The sequence below is a fragment of the Protopterus annectens genome, chromosome 1.part1 (assembly GCF_019279795.1).
Source record: "Protopterus annectens isolate FY-2018-M chromosome 1.part1, PAN1.0, whole genome shotgun sequence".
In the NCBI taxonomy this organism is placed as follows: domain Eukaryota; kingdom Metazoa; phylum Chordata; order Ceratodontiformes; family Protopteridae; genus Protopterus; species Protopterus annectens.
In genome coordinates this window covers 1670520480-1670534476 of record NC_056726.1, presented here as the reverse complement: position 1 = coordinate 1670534476, position 13997 = coordinate 1670520480, and positions in this window count along the sequence as shown.

The following is a 13997-nucleotide window of genomic DNA, read 5'->3' as shown; positions in this document are numbered from 1 at the left end:
CTCTAGGCACCCTGTCATATGCTTTCTCTAAGTCCACAAAGACACAATGCAACTCCTTCTGACATTCTCTGTACTTCTCCATCAACACTCTCAGAGCAAACACTGCATTTGTAGTGCTCTTTCCTGGCATGAAACCATACTGCTGATCACTAATCATCACCTCCCTTCTTAACCTAGCTTCCACTACTCTTTCCCATAAATTCATGCTGTGTCTGATCAATTTAATCCCTCTGTAGTTACTACAGCTCTGCACATCACCCTTATTCTTAAAAATGGGTACCAAAATACTTTTCCTCCATTCCTCAGGCATCCTCTCACTTTCCAAGATTTCATTAAACAATCTAGTTAAAAACTCCACCGCCATTTTACCTTAACACCTCCATGCTTCCACAGGTATGTCATCTGGACCAACAGCCTTTCCATTCTTCATCCTCTTCATAGCTATCCTTACTTCCTCCTTGCTAATCCACTGCACTTCATGATTCACTATCCGCACATCATCAAACCTTCTCTCCCTCTCATTATTTTCATTCATCAACCCCTCAAAGTACTCTCTCCATCTGCTCAATACACTCTCCTCGCTTGTATGTTTCTCTCATTATCCTTTATCACCTTTACCTGCTGCACATCTTTCCTAGCTCGGTCCCTCTGTCTAGCCAATCAGTACAGGTCCTTTTCTCCCTCCTTATTGTCCAACCTTTCATACAACTCTTCATACGCCTTATCCTTAGCCTTTGCCACCTGTCTCTTTGCCATGCACCTCATCTCCTTATACTCCTGTCTACTTTCTTCATCTCTCTGACAATCCCACTTCTTCTTCACCAACCTCTTTCTCCGTATACTCTCCTGTACTTCCTCATTCCACCACCAGGTCTCCTTGTCCTCCTTCCTCTTTCTAGATGTCACATCAAGCACCTTTCTATCAATCTTCCTAACTAGCTCTCCTGTAGTTACCCAGCTGTTCGGTAACTCTTCACTGCCACCCAATGCCTGTCTTAACTCTTCCCTGAACTGCACCTCACAATTATCCTTTTTCAATTTCCACCATTTGATCCTTGGTGCTGCCCTCACACTTCTCCTCCTCTTCTTGATCACCAATGTCATCCTACAAACCACCATCCTATGCTGCCTAACTACACTTTCCCTGGTCACCGCTTCACTGTCTCCAGTCTCCTTCAGACTGACCCTTCTACATAAGATATAATCCACCTGTGTGCATCTTCCTCCACTCTTGTATGTCACCCTATGCTCCTCCCTCTTGTTAAAATACGTATTCACCACAGCCATGTCCATCCTTTTCGCAAAATCCACTACCATCTGACCTTCTGCATTGCTTTGCTTAACACCATACCTACCCATCACTTCCTCATCCCCTCTGTTCCCTTCACGAACATGCCCATTGAAATATGCTCCAATCACCACTCTCTCACTCTTGGGTACAGTCATCACCACTTCATCCAACTCACTCCAAAATTTTTCTTTCTCATCCATCGCACACCCAACTTGTGGAGAATTTGCACTAACAACATTCATCATTACACCATCAATTTCCAGCTTCATAAACATCACTCTATCTGACACTCTTTTCACCTCTAAAACACTCTTAGCATACTGTTCTTTTAGGATAACCCCATACACCATTTCTCCTCCCATCCACACCATGATAAAACAATTTGAACCCATCTCTGATACACCTAGCCTTGCTATTGAGGGCATCATCATGGACCTAATTAACAAGGATATAGGGAATCTCCAAACTCTAGAGACCACGCAATTTGGTTTTGTGAAATATAGATCACGCCTGCTCAACCTGGTTGACTTCTTTGAGTCAGTCACTAGAGCAGTGGATGATGGTAAGGCAGTTCGTACAGCCTACCTCAATCTATCCAAGGCCTTTGATACCATTCCTCACCCAGCAATTATTGATAAACTCACCAAACTAGGCATAAACCCCTATATCATTAAGTGGGTTGCAAATTGGCTCACAGATAGAACACACAGTGTGAAAGTAGCAGACTCCAAGTCAGACTGCCAACCAGTCACAAGTGAAGTCCCACAGGAATCTGTCCTGGGTCATCTCTCTATCTCTCAGAAGTCCAAGGAAACATGGAGGGACTCTGGCTGACCAAATTCGCAGACGACTGCAAGCTGGGAGCCATTATTAACTCCCCAAGTGATGCAGACATCCTATAGAAAGGCCTCACTGAGACCAATGACTGCTGTCAAAACCATGGCCTTAAGCTTAATGCCAAAAAAATGCATCATCCCCTTTGGGAAAAACTCAGTTCCCACTAATTCCAACATTGATGGGAGCCCACTGAACACTGAAGGTGTTCTAAGAGATCTGGGGACACAGGCTGACAGCAGCTTCTCATTCCACCACCACATTGCCACTGTGTTCAGAAAGTCCTTCTATTGGTGGCCAAGGATGAACACAGGATAGCAGCAGATTTCTTCAGCTCCACCAATTTCATTACATTGACAGGAATTAATTACTTAAAAAATTAATTTTTGAAGTAATTTTCTTTCTAAATATGTTTGTTTTATATAGTTCTTGAACTATATCTAAAAAAGAAAGGAAATCTTAATAATATTCCTGTCAGAAATTACTTTGGACATTTTCCTGTCAGTTTATCAGTCTGAAATGAGTTCCAGTAAGACAAATTCTCAAGACTCCAGCATCAAGAAAGAACTTCAGTCTCTGATAATTATAGTCCAGCAACTTACTGCTAAGATGGATAAAATGGATACTAAAATAGACACTTTAATAGAAAAAAACTACAAAACAAATAGACTTGTTATATATGGACCTGCAACAACAGAAGATCCAGATGACAGGCATAGAAGAAGCTGTGAATGACATGGAAAATAGAATACAAGAAGAGGAAATCAACATTGAGTTTCTGCTGAAACAAAATACACATTTACAAACAAAGCTGGATGACCTGGAAAATAGATCTAGGTGCAATAACATTAGGATTTTTGGACTGCCAGAAAATATTGAAGGTAACAATATTACTTCTTTTTTAACAACATGGCTCCCTAAAACTTTAGATTTACCAGAAGCATTCTCTTTTGGTATCGAAAGAGCACATAGATCTATAGCTAATACTAACTCTAACAAAAACTATCCTAGATCAGTTATAGTTAGATTTCTATCATCTTAAATCTGCTTGGGCTAAAGCTCCTGTTAAGATTAATGAAACAACTGTGCGTTTTGACAATGACTATTCTTCCATGGTATTAGCTAAAAGAAAAGTTTTTCTGCCACTAATAAGGGAGCTTAAAAAAGCACAGTTTAAAACATACCTTCTGTTTCCTGCCAAGCTTAAAATCTTCCTTCCTGATGGTCCTAAAATTTTCGATGACTTAGACTCTGCTTTACTGTTTATCAAAAAAAAATAAGATTTTGGAAAAAATAGAAGAAATGGAATGGGCTAGTCCTTCGTTAAAGAGACTGGCAACTGAAACTTCGTGGAAGACTTTAGAGAAGAAGAAGAGACTAAAAAACAAATGATTTGTACTATTTTTTTTTCTCTCATCATTTTATTTTATTATTAATCTTTTTAAATATAGTTCCTGCATTTCCAAGAAGCAACAAATATTTTGAAAAAGATTTAATCAAAGTTATTCTCTGTGTGCAAAGAAATGTTTTGTTTCATAACTAGTCAAAATATCTGGAGATTTAATGGCAAGCTGTGATTTAACTTGCTTCTCTTTCTGAAGAGGAAAAATAAGGTCAGTAATTTGATACATTTTTTTTCCTTTAAAAGTTTATATGTTCTTCAAATGCTATTCCTAATTATACTTTCTTGATTACACTGCTTATGCTTGTTTGTAAATAATCTGTCATGCTTTAACTAATAATAATTAGAACTAAATAATAGTAAATAATATGTTTTATTTTTAACTCTATTAATATAAACAGTAAGTAACATTCTATTGTATATACTTCTTATAGCTTTCTCTTACATTTTTTTTTTATTTCTGCTTTACACCCTTTTACTTTCTACTCTCTTTTCTTTTCTTTATTAATATATAGAAATGCTTTTGATCATATAGACACAGTAAATAATAAGATTTGCATAGGAGTTGAGTTGGGACAAAAATGTTGAGTTTTGTTACTTATTAATAATTTTGGGCTTGATTTCACTTACATAGAGTCTGTAATAACTTGTAGAATGCATTGTGAAGGTTTTGTCATGTTTAGATGCATTTACACTGCTAAATGAATGTTTGTCACTAGTTTTTAATAAGTTTCCCGCCAAAATGTTAAGAGAGACAATCTGGGATGTGGGCTGTCTCATGCACAGTGTCCATGAGCTACTTCAAAAGCTTCAACTCTCAGAATTCTCACAGAGAAGCTGAAAGCAGCTAATCTCACCTTTGACCTAGATATCACACTGACACATCACAGATACAGGAATGACACTACCTAATTATACTTTCTTGATTACACTGCTTATGCTTGTTTGTAAATAATCTGTCATGCTTTAACTAATAATAATTAGAACTAAATAATAGTAAATAATATGTTTTATTTTTAACTCTATTAATATAAACAGTAAGTAATATTCTATTGTATATACTTCTTATAGCTTTCTCTTACATTTTTTTTTATTTCTGCCTTACACCCTTTTACTTTCTACTCTCTTTTCTTTTCTTTATTAATATATAGAAATACTTTTGATCATATAGACACAGTAAATAATAAGATTCGCATAGGAGTTGAGTTGGGACAAAAATGTTGAGTTTTGTTACTTATTAATAATTTTGGGCTTGATTTCACTTACATAGAGTCTGTAATAACCTGTAGAATGCATTGTGAAGGTTTTGTCATGTTTAGATGCATTTACACTGCTAAATGAATGTTTGTCACTAGTTTTAATAAGTTTCCGCCAAAATGTTAAGAGAGACAATCTGGGATGTGGGCTGTCTCATGCACAGTGTCCATGAGCTACTTCAAAAGCTTCAACTCTCAGAATTCTCACAGAGAAGCTGAAAGCAGCTGGTCTCACCTTTGACCTAGATATCACACTGACACATCACAGATACAGGAATAGCAGATTAATAATATGTGTTAAAACCTATGTCCCAAACATATACATTACTATAACTCATTTAATTCATCTGATTGACAAGCATAAATAATTTTATAACTCTATACTGGAAGAAATTGTCATGTGATATATTTTAAAGCAGTAGTATAGCATGTTTGTAAAATCTGGTTACTAAAATGTGTTTGCTGTGCATTATTTTGTATAAAGCAGACAGATTTATTGAAGGGACAGCAATGTAAGATGGTGCTCAGTAAAGATACAACTCAGTGAGATCAGATATATATATATATGTATGTGTGTGTGTGTGTGTGTATGTGTGTGTGTGTGTATGTGTGTGTGTGTGTGTGTGTGTGTGTGTGTATGTGTGTATGTGTGTGTGTATGTGTGTGTGTGTGTGTGTGTGTGTGTGTGTGTGTGTGTGTGTGTGTGTGTATGTGTGTGTGTGTATGCATGTGCATGTATATATATATATATATATATATATATATATATATATATATATATGTATATGTGTGTATGTGTGTATGTATATATATATATATATATATATATATATATATATATGTGTGTGTGTGTGTGTGTGTGTGTGTATGTGTGTGTATGTAGATATGTATATAAATGTTTCTGAGAATCTGCTTAACTATGAAGTATGATTTATAACAATTTCTATGAATACAATGTTTTATTCTATTGGCAATAATGAGTTTGAGTAAATGCTCATATACAAGCAATTCAAGGTTTTTTTTGGAAGCTGTTAACTGTATTTACATGACAGAAAATAGATGCATCCTAATATATGTAATGTCTGAATCATATTAGCCAAAGTTTTTGATTTAAATAAATGTTAGAACTTATTTTTCTCTCCTCTTGATTTCTAACATCAAGATTATTTGAATGCTATTTGAATACAAGTGTTTTATATTACATGGATGTATATAGTAGTATGAACAGTTTTAAAAAAAAAAAAAAAAAAAAAAGGTTTATTTTAGTTTATATGATGCTGTTTTACCAAATGTGTAGTCTTGTCTTGCTAGATAATTGAATTGAAAACTGTTAACTTCAGTTAAATATAACTAGTATTAAATTGATAAGGTGGTAGCTGACGTACTGCTGCTTAGGGTAGGGGGTTAACTTGAGTGGTAAATACTACTCTGAGTTGGAGTTTATAACTCCAGGCTGGATGCAAGGTTTAATCCTTACATTATTTTCACTTGTTCATTGTTATTTGTATATAGTTTTGACATCCACAATATATTTTGTACATTCATTGTCACTACAAAACAGAATTGAATCCTATACGAAATCCCATAAGAGATTCAATAAATACAGCTATATTTAAAGGTACACCTAAAGGAGGAGATGTAACATTACTTATCTTGTTATTTGTTATTTTGATCATAAGATTCTTAAGTTTTAAAAATGCCAAATGACATCTTTAAAAGGAATTTCTTTAAACATTAATGGATTGAATAATCCATGTAAAAGGGCAAGCCTAATAAGATACATTAATTTATATAAGGCCAACTTAGTCTTCCTACAAGAAACCCATCTCTTGAAAAAGATATTGATAAACTAGGCACAAACAAATATACATTATTGGTTAGCTCAGAGCACACTGAGAAAAAAGAGGAGTGGCTATTTTATGGAATAAAAGTATGCCCATTCCTAAAACCATTAAGTCTTATCAGGATGACAAAGGAATGTTTTGTATGGTTACAATACAAATTAATGGGAAGACTTACACTTTAATTAATGTATATTGGATACCTGGAATTGGTATTAATACAGTGAAACATCATCTTGATAAGATCATATCATTCTCTATAGGAGATATTATTTTAGCTGGTGACTTTAATTGTATACTACATGAAAGTGATACTACCACTATAGGAAAGAGAAGAATTACATCTAATGCAAAACATTTAAAGGATTTTGCTAATTCTTATCATTTGAATGATATTAATAATCAGATAGATTCAAAATCATTACCATACACCTTTTTTTCTAACAGATACAAAACTTATTCAAAAATAGATATGGTCTTTATTTCTATCCAGATGGTAACAGATTTAATTAATTCCAAAATCATTTCATGTCCTATATCTGATCATAATTCAATTGTTTTTGAATTCATGATAAAAAATACTCATAATGTTCAGATCAAAAAGATACCAGCATACTTAACTCAACTAAAAGACTATAAAGAATATATACTTTCAGAAGTAAAACATTTTTTAGACACAAATAACACTCCTGAAGTCTCCATTGTTTATGTTTGGGATGCCTTAAAATCATATCTATATGGACAACGTATCAGATGGTATAATAATAAAAGGAAATCTTGGGATAAGGAATTGTTAGATATTCAAAGTAAATTAGACTCTTATAAACATAATAATAAAGAAAATATTATGGACAAGAAAGTTATTGAAGAAATAAACAAACTAAATGAGAAATACAAAGAAATTTTAACTCATAAAGTTAAAATAACTTTAGAAAAATACAAGTTTTTGTCTTATTCAATAAGCCTCAAATACTTGCATAGACTTAAAAATAAAACAAAAAGGTTGAATAAACAAAACCATATCAAAGAAATCTTTTCTCTAAGGAAAAAGAAGAATGTTTCTAGTATACCAGAAATACTAGATGAATTTAGAAATCACTTTCACAAAATTAACCATAATAATATTAACATGGAACCTAAAGATAAAATAAAGGAGTTTATAACCACAAATATGAATAAAAAGCTTAATAAACAACAGATTAAACTATTGGACAAGAGTATTTCATATACAGAAGTTATTACACAAATAAATAAGCTTAAATCAAACAAAGCACCGGGTAATGATGGTATTATACCTGAGATATATAAAATCCTTTCTAAAAATACATATTCATTAATACATAAGGTTTTTATTTTGGCCAAAACTGAGTTAATAAACCCGACAACTTGGCAATATACATTTATTTCGCCAATTTTAAAACCTAATAAAGATCCAACTAGATGTTCTTCATATCGCCCATCTCATTACTTAATGTTGATTATAAAATGTTTATGAATATCTTTGCTGATAGATTGAAGACAATCATTCCCGGCATTATAGATATAGATCAGACAGGCTTCATTGTAAATAGAAATACTTTTGATAATATAAGAAGAACTTTAACATTAATAGATTTTGCAAATAGGAAAAAGAAAGATTTAACACTTATTAGTCTTGATATAAGTTCAGCATTTGATTCAGTAAGTTGGGACTATCTGTTTACCTTAATGAAGTGCACAAACTTCTCGGATGCATTTGTAAATCTAATTGAACATTTATACAAAGGAACGTTGGCTTATATTAAGGTAGGAACATATGTTTCACAAAAAATACCCATTCTTAAAGGTATAAAACAAGGATGCCCACTTTCTCCACTATTATTCACTTTAGTAATGGGCTAATTTGATCAGAAACAGTACTGACATAGAGGGTTTTGAAATAGATGAAAATACAACATCCAAAATTCAACTTTTTGCAGATGATGTTCTAATTACATCAGCAGGATCTAATTCTTCTATACAGTCTCTATTTGATAACATGATGAATTTTAAAAGTATTTCTGGTTTAATATTCAATGAAGAAAAAACTAAAATACTACCTATATATACACGAAAAAATATTCTCATTAGTGATTTTACTAAATATGTACCCAATTCAGGTCAGATAACTTATTTAGGTATAATACTATCTAAAGATATTAAATCTATTATATATAATAATTATAATACCTGTTTTCTTAATATACAAAATCTTTTAATACCTGGAATAATATGTTTTTACTATGGAGGAGAGACTTACAATTATTAAAATGATAATATTCCCCAAGATTTTATACTTAATACAATCAATAATACTTCCACCTACAAAAATAATTATCAAGAAACTGAACACACTAATGTTAAATTTCTTATGGGCACCTAATAGACCTAGGATTGCATTAAAGAAACATACTAATAGCTGGTCTCAAGGGGGTATTTCTTTTCCAGACTTTAATTTATATACTATCTCTTCTATTGTAAAAGTTATTACTTTATTAATATATCAGTCATATGTCACAAAATGGAAAGATTATTGGGAGCTAATTAGTATACACTTCATGAAAATCTCCTTAACACATAAAAATATGATTGTAAATAACTCCATGTTATGATTACTAAAGGAATTTTGTACTTCACCTATTACACCTAAACATATGGTTTGTTACCCATTAAATATTATCATTAGTTATCGTAACTTTATATTCATGCACCCTAAGTATAAGGAATGGAATTTTATTGTATTTCCTATAATGTATACTCAGGGTATGCTTTTGTCATCTACTTCTGAAGGAACTCATTTAGCTATAGATAATGATCTAAAGTACTGGTATCAGTTGATATCTGATAATAAAGTTAAAAATCTAGATTTCTTAAAACAAGAATTTGATCTAAGAGAAACTTGCTGGTTAGAGGTTCAGACCTTTAGACAACATCTCATTAATAAAATAGATTTAATGTCTATAAATGTTAAAGAATCTATTCCAACACTGATTGATTACTTGATATTAAATTTACAACATAAAGTTTCTGATAAAGGTAAACTTTCATACATACATAAAGTTATCAGACAAGAAACTTTTACAGTGTAGATTCATACTGGAATTATTTCACTTCTATTAATGGGGACCCACCAAATCAACAAGATAAACAATATATATTGAATCTGCTTATAGAACTACGCCTTCCATTGTCTGGAGACTTTATACATGGAAATTTTTACATAGATCTTTTATACACCTTTGATGATGAATAAAATAAATAATAAAGATAATCTATGTAAGAGATGTAATGTAGAAATTAATGCTGACTGGGCTCATATGTTTTATGACTGTATAAATTTGAAAGAATACTGGAAGTCAATTAATGAATTTTTGCAGGCTCTTTTTACAGATAATTTCATTATTTCTAAATCTCTTATATTATTCAACACACCTGTACCTCAAAGTGTTAAAAAGGTTAAGCTTCCCTTGTTATGGTCTATTCTAGCAGTGGCTAGGAAAATAATAACTAGAAATTGGATTTCGGATACACCTCCTTCATTCAATGAATTTAAAAATGTTATGAATATAGTGTGCCATATGGAAATAAACACAATTAGGACTAGAACAAATAGAAAAACATCTTATTTTATTGTATGGGATAATTTACAAAATTTGTTAAAAAAATTTTAATTTCAATAGCGTGGTATTTTAGTTTAATTAATTGATCTGATTGTAGTGGATGTCTTTGTAAATACTTTAGTTGTTTTGTTGAATATTATAATAATACCTATTTTTAATTACTTGTATAAAATTGTTAAGATATTCTCTTATATGTTAAAACAATAAACCTGTTTTGAAAGAAAGTCCTTCTATTTGGCACATCTCATTGCTAAGGGTTTTGCATCCAGGAACAAAGAGGTCATCATTTCTCTCTATTCTTCTCTCATTCGACCAATCATAGAGCATAATGCCCCATTTGGCATGTACCTCACTAGACACCTGCAACAGCTGGAGAGGCCACAAAAGTACCTCACAAAGAGGATCCTAGGCCTTAAATACATGTCCTACGTGGACAGACTCAAAAAACGTCAGCTATTCTCTGTTTTATATCATCTGCAAAGAAGTGATCTCTGCTTGACTTACAAAGCCATGTCTGACACAGCTCTGTTAGAAATGCTACATCTAAAGAAATCTCAATCCCTCCGCACCACACGCTCCAGACCTCAACCTCATTACCACAATCAACAGAACATGCTGGAGGGATAGGTTCATATCCAAGAGACTGCCCATGCTCTGGAATAGACTTCCCATACATGTCAAGCAGAGCACCTCACTAGCTCTCTTCATGCCAAATCTTGATGAGTAGATGGGAAATAGAAAGTTTACCCTTGGGATCACTCCAGTGGCTCTACTTGATAGAGACACTAGCAACTAACAACGGGTGGCACAATGCCAGGATACTTCTGTGGGCTAGGCTTGTAAAGGCCCCAGGGCCATTAGCCTAGTACACACCTATGAACCTATGAACAGCAGGAGCATTTTCTAAAATCAGGGACAGACAGTTGAGAAGATGAACACTTAGATGAATGAAACTCTAATGTCAGTCATTATTCATTTTTCTTAAAGAATCCTTGATTAGTGAGGGCAGGGACAAAAAGATTATATAGACATCAGGGTTCTTCTGTCAACTCAGGACACATAGGCGATACATTAATTTGTGTGTGTGAATGTGTTTGTGTGTTTCTGAATGTTTTCCTGATTGTGCAAGAGTGAATAAGGGGGACTGCCTATATTAACTACTACAAGAAAGTACCAATTTGCACTCACAGTAGTTAAGGCCAATTTAGAGACATGCAAATTATCTGATTATGAGGTCTAATCTTATTACAACTAAACATAACTTTGAATCACAAATTCCTGCATCATGGAAACAGACTTCTTGGTCACAACTTTTACTGCACATGGTGGGGTAACTTCTGGGCTTACTTTCAAAAGTAGAATGACAGAGCATGGAAAATTAGGTAAAGAAGTCATACTCATCTTTGCAATATATTTTTCCTTTGAATGGTTCTGTGGTTGGTTGGCTCAGTGGATTCAAGACTTGAATACTGATTTTAATTTGGCACCAGTAAAGATACATGCAGCAGATTATCTTGTTAATGAGGGCTTTGTAAAAACAGTCATTAACCACTTACACACACACACACACACACACACACACACATATATATATATATATATATATATATATATATATATATATATATATATATATATATGTATATATATTTAGCCTAATCCTTTACTGCACTGTTTTTTCTTAATATAACTTCATACTTTTCAAATTGAAAATACAGTGAAGTTATGATGTTTGAAATGTCAGAGAAATAAAAATGCAGTCTGCAAAGGTCCAGTAACTCAAACAGTACACAGAAAAGAGATTTAGCTTCAACTAATGATAGCCCATCTTGCTGTTCTACATATAGCAAGTTCCAGAATCATACCTAGAAGAGAATATCCTAGAAAATTCAGGGTATATAGTAGGACAATGTATACTCTCATCAAAAATATTGTCTCACAGTAAACCCAAGTCGTGGTTTGCAGAAAAAAGTTTGCTCTACCTTATCATAATAAAACAGAATTATACTAAGCATCATATTCATTTATTAATCATCAGATGAGTTATCATTATGACTACATTTCTTATAACTCTTCTGGAAGGAAACCATGCAACTGAAAGAAATGTGGAGTGACAGTGGAAGAAAAAATATATAGTCAGAACAAAGACAAAACTAAAATAAAGCCACAGACAAACAATGAATAAATAAAAAAGACAAATAAATAAAAAATCAAACAAATAAGTAATTAAATAAGAGACCCAGCCTCCCCTAACATATAAAGTAAATATAATCACTTGGAATCATATACAAATGTGGCACACTCCTGTGCAATGCTTGTACAGATAAGCAGCACAGTGATGTGGACACAAATTACATATCCAAAACAAGACAGGTACTGCTTCCATGCAGGTAGGTACACCCCAGTATCCAAAACTGATCTTTTAAGACATACAAGAAGGCACATCCATTTAACAAAAAGTGTGCACAGAACTGCAAAACAGTATCCATAAAGGACTGCCTATCAGCTTATACAAACCTCATGTTAAATGAAAGCATGATTTCATATACTGATGTATCTTGGAATAAAGCAGTAGATACAAGACACATTGCTGTCTGTACTAGTTTAACCTTTAGCATGATGGAAAAAAGTGGCACTAAAGCTATGTAATAACATTATATCTTTGACTGCAGTGCTATGATGTTCACATATTCACACCTCTCATAAAAGGAAAGGAAAGGGTTAAAAAGGAAAACAGAAAAGAGAGTCACATAAAATTATATCATGTAGATATTTGCAAGGTAGGAGGAAGGCAAGGCAGCATTTTTATTTATTTATATATTTATTTATTTATTTTGGAGATAGGGCCCCTTAAACTGAGAGATGTGATTTGGGCAAGAGTGAAAGGGGAAAAAAAGAAATAAAAGGGGTGTATGTCATTTCTCAGGAGTAGACAGACACATATAGAACAGCACAGACTTTCAGGAGCAGATGTGCATACAAAGATGGAGAGGCTTGGGATGCTCAGATACAAAAGAGGAAAAAGAAAAGACAACTAGTGATTAGGAGAGTTAAGTGAAATGTTGACCACACCTTTCTTTTGCTGAGTAGTTGAGAGGCAACTTGGAGATTGAACCTGCAATTTCCTCCATTCAGGACTTGCGCTTACCAACTGCTTACCCTCAGGCAGTGGGGCTGGGCTAACTGTTAGTAAGAGGTTGTGAATCCCCATGAAAATGAGACAATCTGGACACCCCCACTCCAGTGATGCATTCCCAAATGCATCACTGTCACCATTCTCAGGTACCACCTCAGTCTTGGGAGGGGGGCATGGCTGAGCTGTCTGCTGTCCATATCTATCACCTGGACTTGCAACCAGGAACCACAATAGAAAGCTTTATACCAGTGAATCTGTCCTTCCAATGGACAGAATACATTTATATCACAGGTCAGTATAATCACTAGAACTAACATTTTCTGGCTGCTAGTCCCCCTTATCCCACAATAACAGGTGACAAGATTCACATATTATTCCACTTGTGCTGAAATATAGTCACATCAGACAACTGCGAGAGGAACAAACTAAGATGTTAGAACAGTAATGGCATCCTACTGTACCCTGCTTATGTCCGAATATCCTTGTTTATTTTATTTATTTATTTTATTTTACATTTGTTGACCGGGATAGTCCGACTGGATACATGTCCATTTTCAGCGGAGGCCCGGGGAGAAAAGCTCCAAGATAATAATACACAT